This window comes from Anas platyrhynchos, chromosome 1, assembly GCF_047663525.1.
Source record: "Anas platyrhynchos isolate ZD024472 breed Pekin duck chromosome 1, IASCAAS_PekinDuck_T2T, whole genome shotgun sequence".
NCBI lineage: Eukaryota > Metazoa > Chordata > Aves > Anseriformes > Anatidae > Anas > Anas platyrhynchos.
The window spans coordinates 44,507,892-44,520,700 of NC_092587.1; the positions used below are offsets into that span (position 1 = coordinate 44,507,892).

Genomic DNA, 12,809 nt, shown 5'->3' on the forward strand with positions numbered 1-12,809 from the left:
TTCAATCCCCCAAAAAGTAATCTGCCAGACTGCAAGACACTATAAAAAGCACAGAAGTTCAAATACACTGCAAATGCACTTGCCCAGCATATTCTTTAGATGCTGTGGCTTTACTTCACAGGTTGTGTTTGTTCCCACTCCTCCAAACTAATAAACAGCTCTGAATTCTTACTGATCAAGAGCAGCTGAGCGCAGTGCCTTCAGAGAAGCCTAAGCCCACATGAGATGAAAACTAACAAGAATCCAGATGAGATTCAAATAACTGCCTTAAGAGAAAGAACTGGTTATTAAATTTTTCTTTTTTAAAAAGAAAATGAAAAATTAAAGAGAAATACAGTATTAAAGCAGCCTCACCAACTTCTATATTGATGGAAGCTCTGGTTGAGGGGGATGCTCTCTTCAGTATCTGGCTTTATATTTACTAAAACAAAACTGTGATGCTGAGTTCTTCTCATATACCAGTGTCTTTCCCGAGTCCGTCCTAAGTCCCAGGAAAAAAGTGGTGTGTTATCGGAAGGGGCTGCCCTGCACTTCTCTGGAAGTTGCCACCAAGCTTTCAGAAGTACATTGTGCATGCAGCACGAGCAGCAGCTGGTTGCTCCCCTCATCCAATGCGTGGCTCAGCTGCTCAGCACGGCTGACTACAGTACTGCAGATGCCAGAAGGAACCTGCCTCTCACCTCTTCCTCCCAAGTGAAATTTGTTAGAAAACAGATTTTGGCTTGCCTCTACTCAATAAAGTATGTGAGTGTGTGCACAGGAGCACAAACTAAAAATACAACAAACAGTAACTGGTATTAATTATCAATAGAGATGAAGTAAGGATTTTAATTCCCAGTGCCTATCTTCTGGTTCTTCACTTAGGTTACACTCTATATAACTAACCCAAAAGAGTAACAGCAATGCCACAGCGGGCCTCCTCATGAAGATGGCTGTAAGGGCTCCCTTTTTTCTTTGAAAGCAGTTTGCCAGCAGCCCAGCAAAAGATGCTGCTCTTCACAGAACCAATTGCGAGCAGTTTCCAACTGAGGCAAGGTGTTTTCTCAGCACTGTCAAAGAGTCATACAGTCACACAACACAGCTGGTTCTTACCGAGTTTCACTGCACTATGTATTTACGTAGTAGTAACCAGAGCAATCCTTCTCCTACAAGGTATGCCGCTGCCCCACCCCCAGGGAATCACGAGCCTGCAAGGTTAAATCAAAATGAGACCATGAGCAAAATGATTAAGAAATTAATGGCTTTAAGAGAGCCCAATTAGAGCAGGAAGCCACTACACTGCTGTGAACAAGAGGATGGACCTACAGTGAAGCATTCCTTACAGTTACCTCTACTAAAGACAAACAGAACTATAAACCAGGCAGAAGATGCCTGCCTGTGTGCAAAGACAGCTTGATGATTATAAAGCTGATATTTCCTTAGATTTCCCAGCTATTCTTTCATATTTTTATTGCACGCTAACAGTTATGTTGAAGAAAGCCACCAGCAATCATCCTCTGCCTTCAGACTTACCACCTGATATTCCAGAACCAGTTTGCCAGTAACTGTGAAACCACAACATTAATATGTTAAATGCACACTTCGCTAAATGAAAGTATTGGCAAAGAAGCTTTCAAAGACAAGAAGAAACTACAATTTCTCAAACTTGGTTCCTTCAGTCACAACTTCCTTGACCCTTTGTGTAAGATGAAGTTTGTAAAAGGAAAACTCATCATTGTAGGAAGAGGGATTGGACTTGCTAACAAGCAACAGAAGCACATGCAAGTGTGCTTTAGAGGAGCAGCAGTTCTATGATAAATGGCAGCAAGATTAAAATCACTGGACAAATTGGATTAGTGTTCCTGGGCCCCTCTCTCATTTGGGCTAGTGCTTTTAGCTAATTCCAGCAGTTCAGGGCCCCTACCTTTCACACTGATAGGGGGAGATGCACTCAGATTATCTATCAGGCAAGCTGACCTATAAACACAGATTTTGACCTAACGAGTTTTGGCCTTTCTTTTCATGCTACTTTAGGAGCTCTCAGAGGACACTTTTTTATGAATGAAATACTGAAGATGAATTCTAGATTTCATTAAAGGAAAAGTCATCTGTAACGAAGCAGTAGCTATTCAAAGAGAGAGGGTATAGTTTCTATTTCTGAATCATCCAGCAGCCCAAGGTAACTTCTGCAGATCACAGTGAAGCTTTAGGCCTTGAACTGACAGGTACAGCCACAGCTACATATATACCTATCTTCACTCATTATGTTTGGAGAGAAGGTAGGGAAAGAAAAAAAAGCAGTTGAACACTTTCTCCATACATCTCATGACTACCACTATGCACTTCTCCACTCCCCCCCACCCCTCTTTTTGTTTAATTTCTGAGTTGTACTGCACACCAGAAACTCCAAATGACAATCATCACACGCTTACCTCTGTGGCATGTCACCTTCATCAAAACTTTTATCACTTTGAACTCCCTCAGGTCAGCAATTGCAAAGTATATATTTATATCACTGAATTATTTCCTTCAATTCCTGCATTCAAGTTGTTAAGTGCGTATTTTTTAACTGGTAAGTTATTGTTAACATGTAATAAGAGATTGGTTTGAAGTAATAACATTACCTCAGTTGCAAATACAGTATTTCACACTTCTATGAGTCTTAGCCCAGGCATCTTGCAATTTAAAATTAATATACACTGTTCAAACAGGTTTTGTATTAAGGTTTCTGCCATAACTGTAGATTTAAACTAAAATACTAGAAAGTAGGCTACATGCTTGTAAGTGATCTGCCGAACACACTGTTCCTAAAACAAGTTGCCCAGCTTCTCACTTGTCCGTTGCATTAAGCTGGGAAGCTGGTAGCAGGTCTTCCTATACAGCGTACTATTTGCCCTGCGATTAGTGAGATTGCCACCCTTTTACATACTATTTTTCTGTATCAAATTTTACACAGCAGAAACTGTTTAAGAATATCCACATTGGGAAAGTAAATGCCTGTTCTGCTCAGCAAGGAAGAGATTAGAGCTCAGTAGCCCAAAACAGAAGATTAGGTTGCAGTCCGCCATGAAGGAGGCCTAAAAAATGTGCTGAAGTAGTAGCAGGGATGAAGCACTACTTAAAAACCACAGTACTTACTCCTGTCAATCATACAAAGTTCCTGTGATTCTGTTCCAAATTCGTTAGCAGAAATTCAAAGTCAAGAAAGGGAAGATACCATCGTTACACGTTCTTTCTCCATCCATTTCATCTCTTTTGAAACAGAAAGAAGGGGAAATCCTAGTGCTGCTAACTAGTATTTACAATCAAACACAAGATGCTGCAATTTTGCATTTCAGAAATCAAGGACTGCTAAGCTGTGATGACTAAGAAAACCAAACCCCAGAAGGACACAGTCCAATGATCTGCACTCCAACAGGGAGCCCTCCATCTCACAGCCCAAGCCTGGAACAGCGCAGCTATTTCACATCAGATACTGCAGGCAATTGAAATCTACTTCATATTAGGCATCTAATTCTTGAATGCACAGCAAGGAAGAAACTGATGCTGGGACTGCAGAAGAAAGTCACTCACAGACAACCGAAGTTTTGCCATCATCCTTTACAAGAAAACAGATCCTGGTCAAAAGCAGGCAGCACCACTCTGGGAGCGAGCCCCGGCCAAGAGCTAAGCTCCATGCCCACCAAGTTCAGCAGCACGTCTGCTTCAACTCTACAACCGTCTTTAAACTCACTGACTACAATACGCACAAAGCCCTTTCTACTGACCCCAACCCACCTCTCCCCAGTTTGAAAACCAGCAAGAGATGAAGTAACTAATAAAAATACCAAAATGGACGATTATTTTGAAATCAACTCTAACATATCCTGCTCCAGAATATAGTACATAGATGGGTTTTAAGATACACAGAAAAGGACTGATAAGATGTCATTCTCTTGCTTCCTCATGCTGTTACAGCATGTGCATAAGGTAGCACATACATAAACTACTCTGTACACATATTTAAGAAAACACTGTTAAGACCCCCTGAAATGAAATTCCCCTACAAGAAATACCTTAGATTTGCCATGATCCTAGAACAGCCAGGGGGAAACGAGCAAGAAACACACTACCCCACCCCCACAAAAAACACCAGACCTTATTACTTAAGTGCTACGTGGAAAACACTATTTTAAACACTGATTCTTTTCTTTAGGCTGGAGTAACCAGTCTAATAACAGCTAGCCAGAGCTAGTCAAAAATATGACTTCTGAACATTCACTAATTTAGTAGACTGTTTAATATAATTTTGAAGTAAGAAGAGGATGAGGATCTCCCTTTTAAGCTCACACAAGAAAGACATCATCTGACACAACCAAAGGTAGGATGAAAGTTTCTGGTACAACGTAACAAAACCCAGTTTGATGAAAACATACACCTAACAGATCCAAAGGGTTTAGCACAAGAACGTATGTATACATGCTTTTACTTAGAGCTTACGCTCACACTGCCTGCTAAATACTTGTATCTTCCTCCCAGTTTGCTTACAGGTAGAAGCAGAAGATCTGAGCACCATCCTAACCCATACCAAACCATCTGCTGTTTCAGTTTTGAAGACTGGTAAGCATTTATAGTTGTTAAAATGCTAGTAAGTTTTAACCAAGTCTCTTGAAAGGAACTGGTCTGTTCTCCAAGAACTAGAAGGGGCCCGAAGAGATGCCTACTTATTCACCGAATCCTGACTCTTCACGCTGTTTCCATCTGATAAAAATAGGACAAAGTAGACAGAATTTACACACTAGAAATCAAAGAAAGCACCAAAACTATCTTAAAGAACAGAAGCATTGAGGACATTAAAGCAAGGTAAACTTTGCCATCTTTCACAGATGCACTGAATTATCATAGCAATACTACACAAATACAAGTGGGGCAAAAGGTGGTTTGTAGAAGCTAAGACACCATTCCCCACATGAACATTCAAGAGCTCTTGATGTTAGTGGTTTTCCTGAGCAATTAATTTCCTTCCAACACGTGGTAAGGCCTTGGACAACTAACTTCTTAGCTCTGATAAAGGGATTCATGGCCTAAGATGCCTTGGCTGATCTATGATCAGTCATTCAGAAGATGTTTAGTACGCACAGGTCAATGAGTTTATTTCAGATGGTAGTTATTTCAAAGATGTAGGTAAAGTTTTAAGAAACAGCTGTCAAGGTTAGGCCTTCAGGGCCCTTGCTTGATCAGAGATCAAATTCTTGTTCAGAGTAATTTCAAAACATTTCACTTATATATAGAATATCCTAACTTTCCTGGACTACAGCCATGAAGGACATCTATCTGTTTGTAATTAATATTTTTAATAAAAAATGGAAAGCCACATACTTGTGCAGATTCTCTCACCAAGTTCTTTAACCCCAGCATTCCATTTAGAGGGCACCGCATAGCAGTTGCTGAAGAGAAAGCACCAACAAATTTTGAGAGCACTATTCCTGAAAGGCACTCACCACCCTTCCTCTAGAAAGAAAGAAGTTGTTAGGATCATCCAAGAGTCATCATTTAAAAAACTAATCAGAGGCGGCACCTGAAGAAACAGTAAGTTAAAAGCAGAGATCATTTTATCGTTGTATTCTCCCCTTTCCAAAACAATCCCTTCCCCTAGGATGAACTTTGCTTGCAATTCAGCCAAGTTCAACTGCCAAGCATTTCTAAACACTTACATGTGTTCGTCTTGTTTATGAATTAGAAACTCTACCACAGAATCCCAAAAGCTTAAGGTGCAACGCATCTGAATCCTAGACCATGCGCTAGTTCACTGCATTATTAGAGAAACAGGAAGAAACTAGATGCATATTTGAGTATTTGGAGGCCAGCTGAAACCAATCCATCCCCTCAAACCTCACAGCTATCTTATTCTCTGCTCTTCTTAAGGCTGCATTTTGTTATACTTTCCCTGTGAAAGGAACAAAACAGGAACACGGGGAGGACAGCGGGAATCTCATTCCTCCACATATTCATCTATCTGTCGGAGTGTCTTCTGTTCATGCCAGTCATCATGTTTACATGAACACGAAGTCAAAGTACAGGGATGCCCAAGTCGAAACACTTTAAAACTAAAATGAAATACAGACAGTTAAAGCTCAGCACGTTACGAATCTGTACAGGCTCAGTAAACATGCTCTCGGCCAACATTAACTTCTAAAACTTGGGCAGGAACAGGCGAACATCTGCAGGCCCAGAGTTTCCACAGCTTTAACCAGCTGATGGCTTTTGCTTACATTAAGATACGGTCCAAAGAACTGCTTCTCCTGCGAACTACGCATTTGGTGTCGCTATACTGACACAGACGTCTAAGCTATGGACTATTAAATCCTTCCTGGGACGGTGAGGAAGCATTTTAAGGAAGCGATCTCGTGTGCTTTCCCTCCCATCTTCCCGTACACACGGGGACAGCGGCCGCTGGCTCCCAGCCGGGCAGGTAGAGCAGTGTGACAGCCACTGGCAGCCAGACGCGAGTCCGCACGCAGCCCTGTCATTTGCTCCAGCTCACGCACAAAATGGAAAGGGCTCCTGGTGCTTTGCGAGGGGGAGAGACGGAAAGTTACGTGCCGATCCTTTCGCAGACGGCCAGATCTCAGGAGGTTACACGGACGGCACCAAATAACACGAAAAAAAAAGCACAAGACGCTGCCATTTACCATCTGCTCCCCTCTCCCCCCCCAAGTATTAAAATAAAAGTGCCTATCGCAGGAACAAATGGAGCCCGGCCGCGGGGAGGAGGCAGGAGGGGACGAGAGGAAATTTCCACGCCAAGCCGGGGCTCCCCCCTCGGCGGCCGCCCGTGCCCGGGGAGGCTCCGGGGCCCGGCCCCCGCCGCGGGGTCCCCCTGCGGCCGCCCCCCGCTGCCCGGCGCCCCCCTCCCGGCGGCGGCCGCCGCCTCGCCCCGCGTCCCCCCCGCCGCCGGGGCCGGCCCGGGGGGGTGGGCTGAGGCCTGCGCCGTCCCGGTGAAGCCTGGGCGCTCTCGTAGGCAGGGCGGCCCGGCTCCCACCCCTCCTCCTCCTCCTCCCTCCTTCCTCCCCCGGCCCGGCCTGCGGCTCGCTCTCACTCACCCGCCTTCCTCGGCTCGGCTCGGCCCGGCCTGGCTCGGCCCTGCCCAGCCCGCGGTGCGTGTGCGCGGCTCCCTCTCCCTGCCGGGCCGGCGGGGGCGGGCGGGCGAGCGTGTGGGGAAGGAGGAGAGGGGAGAAGGAGGAGGAGGAGGAGGAGAAGGGTGGGGAGGGAAGGCGACGGGAGCCGAGCGCAGAGCGGGGGGCGAGCGCGGCGGCGCTCCCGGGGCGGGACCTGTGGCGGCGGCCGGCCGGGCGCTTCGGCGGCTGCTCCGACGGCCTTCAGGCGAGGGACGGGGAAGCTCCGAGCTCGGGGCGCTGCGCTGCCAGCCCGGCCACCATCTTACATTAGGGAGACTTGCCCTGGACGCCGCCTCCCCTGCGCTTGCGCCGCCGACAGTGGGCGGGGAGCGGCGGCGGGGGGCGGCCGCGGGGACGGGGCGCGACGGCAGCGCCGCGACGGCGCGGGGCCGCTCGGGACTTGTAGGCGGCCGGGGCGGGCACGGCCGGGACGGGGCCCCGCTGCCGCCCCCCGCTGCCCCCTCCGGGCTGAGCCGCCCCGCCCCGGGGGTCCCGGCCGCCGCCCGCTGCGGTCCCGGCCACCTGTTGCCGGCAGTTGAACCCGGACAGGTCCGGCACACCGGCTCTCTTTTTTTTTTTTTTCATTTTATTTTTTTTTCTCCTTTCCCCAACCATAGCCGTCGCTTCATTTTTTTTTTTTTTATTATAATTATTTTTATTATTACTATTTTCTCCCGGCTCCGTTCGCCGCCCCTCGGGGGGAGCCGTCCCGCCGCCTCCTGCCCCGGCTCCGAGCGGGGCCGGCCCCGCAGGACGCGGAGCCGCAGAAACCGGGACCCCCCCCTCGGCCCCAGCCCCCCTCGGCCCCAGCCCCCCTCGGCCCCAACCCGCCCGGGCCCGGGGTTCGTCCCGGGCAGCGGGCAGAGGCGCGGCAGCAGCCGTCTGCTGGGTTCCCCCTCTGCAGTTTCAAAATTCAGGCAAATCCTGTCAAGTGACTTTGACAGGGGCGTCTTCCTTCCTGCAAAGCCCGCAGGAAAGGATCCCTGCCCCGCCGGAGACTCGCCTCGTTGGTCTCTGTATTGACAGAAACTCCGGCAGAGCCGCGTTGCTGCTGCCTCTTCTTTGCACCGAGGGCACCAAAGCCCCCAGGCCGCGGGCCCGTCACACCTCAAATCCCCCCGCAAATTCCCCTCCTTGTGCCTGCAGCCCCCATAGCTCCGTGAGGGTCCGTGAAGGACCCTCAGCACCTCAGCTACCAGCCAAGAGCCGTTGTATTGCCTCTCTGATTGCAGCTCCTGCCCAGCTCACGCAGCTTCTCCCTGGCTGTTCAGCCACGACTTATCTCCCACACACGAGCTATTGGGACCTCTGCCACGGCAGTACCCACCCCAGGCTTTTACTTCAGCAGTCGCTAGGTGAGAGGTGGTCATTGCAGTGGTCATCGCAGAATGTGCTCTTAACTGATCAGTGCAACTGATTAATGTAGTAACGTGAAGTTTTTCATCTTTACATTTATATCTTAAAGCGTTCCGTACTCACACAGCCTCTCACCACACGCCTGTTCTGCTAGCGACACAGTGCCTCGTGTCGTCTTGGTTTATTCTCCTGCCCAAAACAAGCCAACATTACCTCCTGCATATAAAGTTTTATATCGATGTAAGTATATCCGAAACATCAAGCTCAATGAATTAACTTTACCACTTCTAGCTATAGGCAAGCTCCAAGCCTGCATAAAAATAAATAGTTTTCATTGGCAGTCTTGACATGTGTAACACAAATGCAATGCTGTTTTGGAAACAAAGCATACGATGAAATTGAAAGAGCTGTAGATATGAGAAATTCCGTGTTTGCATCTTCAACTGTAACATATACATCATAGATATAGCTACATAATAATCAAGTTCCAATGAATATATATAAAAATAATAGACTTTCTCAAAAAATGTGTGTTTTGCACATTTTCATATCAAGCTCTATATAAATGATTAGGCTCCAAAAGTACCTATTATGTAAGTAACTTACATAAGGAATGTAGTTGGTGACACACCTGGCGATGCTTCCTGTTGAATGAAGGTAAGTACTTTGACTCTAAAAGAAAAATGAAACTAATATATCTAAGAGCTGCGATTCATGGATCAGAGTTAAGGCTGTTAATATTAAGTGGATTCGGTGTTTTTTTCTAATCCACTGCTGAGGACTCTTCCCCTTGCTAAGACGCTGTTCCTAACTCCTTTACTGAGCCACATATGAACACAAATTTCAGCACACATCTGCTGTCAGAATAATTCACTAGGCCATCATGTGGCCACTGCTAGTTTTAAGGTGGCCATTGTTAGATTTAAGATGTCCTTCAATTAATTATTTTCTTGCTTTTAAGTAACTGTAGTTATTTCAATAGGTTGTTCTTACTTACATGGCCACATTTGGACACCTCAATCACCTTTGGAAAGGTTTATTTTTCATTTGTTTTGAATGGGTCTGGTAACTGAGAAGGATTGTTTCTAAGAAACTGTTTCTGTATCTACAAGGAAAACTTTTCAGAGTGTGTTCTCTTGGGAATAACCAGTGCATACCAGCTAGAGTACAAATGTGCGTCCATAGGATTTACATTTTTGGCTTGCCTTCCACTTCCCCTGGCTTGGATGAGGAGTACTTAACACGAGCACTTCAAGATGGTAAAGTTTGCAAAGCATCTGCACAGACTGCCAGATGAATAGCTGGCAAGAAAAACCCAACAGGGCAGCACCTCTGGGTGTGGAGATGTGAAGCATCATTGCCCCAGGGCTGGCCAGCCACCCAGTCAGCCACCTGCTAGCTGGATTGACCCTGGTCTGTCAGTGTGTGCTGGAAATACAGACAGCGTACATGTTTCAGTGTGCTAGTATTGAGAAAATCCTTCAAGATTTGGAAAGCTGATGCTCCTGAGTTGTGCTGGAAGCAGCAGTTGGACATGTGCACCTGTATTTCATACTGACAGTCAGGTTTCATCCACAGAAAAAAAAAAAAAGAAAAAAAAAAGATGTTTTTCCAAGCTTCTGCAGAGCTTCATTGATTACGGAAAGTTCACAAGTATTAGTGCAGAATGATATACAATAGCTGATGACAGGATTTTTAGAGATTCAGCCTTATTTACTGCACCAACAGTAAGAATTGCTCCCTGGACTGCTATGGATGTTAATGATGTTGCCATTCCTTTTGTCAGTCTGGGAGACCCAGACATCTTTCTGCTCCTCTGGCTAATGACGCCTTTTACTGGGCAAATGTGCTGGATAAAGGAACTATATGACTCTTCTGAGTAACAGCAGAATAATAACGAAGGGCTTTGTTGGAAAATTGAAGGGCAGGTGGAGGAGCCTCACAAACACTCTGATCAATATTTGCTGCAAGTGACAGATGCTCACCATGTCTTGCTCAAAATCTATGAGAGAAGCAGGAGGTGTCCAAGCTGCTCAGGGAAGCAGAGTGAGGGATTTTGTCCTGCTCTTTTTTAAATGAGAGAATATATTGGTGAAAAATGAATGTGTTGTAGCCAAAGATATGAAAGAAATGTATCTTTGTTACTGCTTTTGTTAAGAATCAGTGTTATTAGGGAAAAATGAGAACTTCGGGATGCCTCTGCCAATTTTTTCATGGTAATCTTTACTTACTCAGCTTAACTCTGGCACAACACAACTTAAGTGCTAACTGCCCCTACCTTTGCAAATGAAAGCAGAAATCACTCCTGCTTTCTGGAAAGGGCACAGAAATCCATGGGGACCTACAGCGAGTCACCACTACTCTTGTTAACCTCCAGGTGCACTTGAGGTACTAGTACGCATATAACATCCTAATATTCTTCAGAGGTCTGCTTCCTTCTGCACAATTTCCAGCAAATTTGCCTGTATGTCATTTTCCTTGTCCCAAACTCCTCTGAATCTAGATATTTGCATGCAAGCTAACACAAGTTGCCACCAGCATCCTTCCAGCTTGTCTTGTGCCTTCTGGCTTCTGCACTAAAATCCATTCGCAGGATCCACGGACTTCTCTTTCCTATTCCTTTTTTCTCTTTTGAAACGTTTTTTATGCATTGAGCAGCTTGCAAGGCTCATGTTCCTCATCATTATGGTGCCTTGGTTGCCAGAGACAAATTGCAAATATTTGTCATGAACACTGAACACAGTGCCCATGATAATAGTTTTCTCTTTTTGTTTCTCTTTCTTTTTCTCTTTCTCTTTTTCTCCTCTTTTTTTTTTTTTTCCCCCTTTTTGTTTCCCTCTTTTTTCCCCCTTTTCTTCTTTTCCTTTTCCCTTTTCTTTTCATTTTTTTCTTCTCTATTTCAGTATGTCATTCCCATATGCTTTTTCAGTCCAGGCTTCCCTAGGAAATGGATGTTCCCAGGAAACCTGGTTGCATGTAACAAAGAAAGATGCCTCTCCCTTTACTCTATTCTATAGAAAGCCTGTACTGGTTCTGGAACAGGAAGAAGGGAAGATTATGAACTTGTAAGAGGTGAAGAGGAACAGGATTTAAGTTTGCAGACTATGTGCACCTTGGTAGGGATTTTTCCTTGAAGTGCATTTCCAAGAGATGAGGAAAAAGTCTTACTGAAAAAGGCGATGGATAAATCAGAGGAGTACGCAGCATTGCATAGAAGAGTGCTGAAAAATACTCAGCTGCAGAAGCAAATGAGAGACGCCATACAGATGAGCAAGATGGTTGCATCACTTTGCTCTGTGCATAGTAAAATGGGATGCAGTCTTTGCCTTAAGATCTCTGATAGCACGTACAGGTCAGCATCGTGTGCGCTAAAAGAGAACAGACTTTAGAGCGACTGGCCCGAATCCAAGGATTTGATATTGCTCAAGATTTGATTATAAGTGTCTCATAATCTCAGCATTTTGAAATGTTTAATTTTGGTAATTCGTCTCATAAAACGTGAAAGGAGCTAGGAGCTCAGTGTGCTGAGCAACGTATGAGCCAAATTAAATCTGCTATTGCTTTTTCCCTTTCTGCATCCACTGTTGCAATAAATATGTCTGCCCTGCAATCTGCCTTCCCTTTAACTCATGCTGGGCCGCCGTGTTGTTTGAGCAGCAGGAAGAGCAGCAGCGAGGCCAGAAGCGCAGCCAAGCAGCGTGGGGTGGCGACGTAGATTGGATTCTCCTTTGTGGAAGGCCACAACGACCACACTGGGGAAGACTGTGCCAAACTGGTGGAGAGAGGCTCGTGGTTCACACAGCTCATTTCCACTGCCAGTGATGGCATGAAGACATTACCTGGTTTGGAGATGCAGCGCTCCACTCGAATACAGGATGTGATGGCAGTATCTCCCTCAGCAGCACTTGCAAGCTGACCGTCTCTCTGGATTTCAAAAGGCATTTTTGTAACCTCAGTCTTCGTGTTTCAGTGTAGTGGTTTGAAACAAATACTAGCTCTACAACTCCCTGTATGAAGTGACATCATTTGACAGCTGTTGTAAATCACATGAGTACATTACAATACCGGGGTTCAGTGGCAATCTCACACATATAAATCTTTTCCAACTCACCCAGTTCTGGGGATTTAGAATGAAAAGTCCTGGAGGTCCTGCTCACACCCCTTGTGCTCTTGCAGCCAGTGTTTGCTTTATGGTGACAGTGCTCCACCTCTCAGGATTGCCTCTCTCTTGCATTCAGTTTGGTAAATCCTAGTATTTGAGGCACCGCCATAAAGGCAGGTCTGGGTGTGCTGCACACAACCCGTGAGACAGTATCA

At 45.9% G+C, this 12,809-nt stretch overlaps 1 protein-coding gene across 8 annotated transcripts in view; it reads right to left on the reverse strand.

Moving 5' to 3' along the window:
* CNOT4 (CCR4-NOT transcription complex subunit 4) overlaps positions 1 to 7,466 on the reverse strand; it is a 72,680-nt gene extending 65,214 nt beyond the window's left edge. For 2 of the 8 annotated variants that reach the window (XM_027452772.3, XM_027452757.3), the window contains exon 1: positions 7,062 to 7,464. The gene's annotated coding sequence lies outside the window, so the exon portion shown is untranslated. Of the gene's footprint in view, positions 1 to 7,061 lie in introns of all 8 variants that reach the window. The other 6 variants (XM_027452743.3, XM_027452734.3, XM_027452748.3 and 3 more) reach the window with 4 other exon arrangements.
* Between the last annotated feature and the right edge of the window lie 5,343 nt (positions 7,467 to 12,809).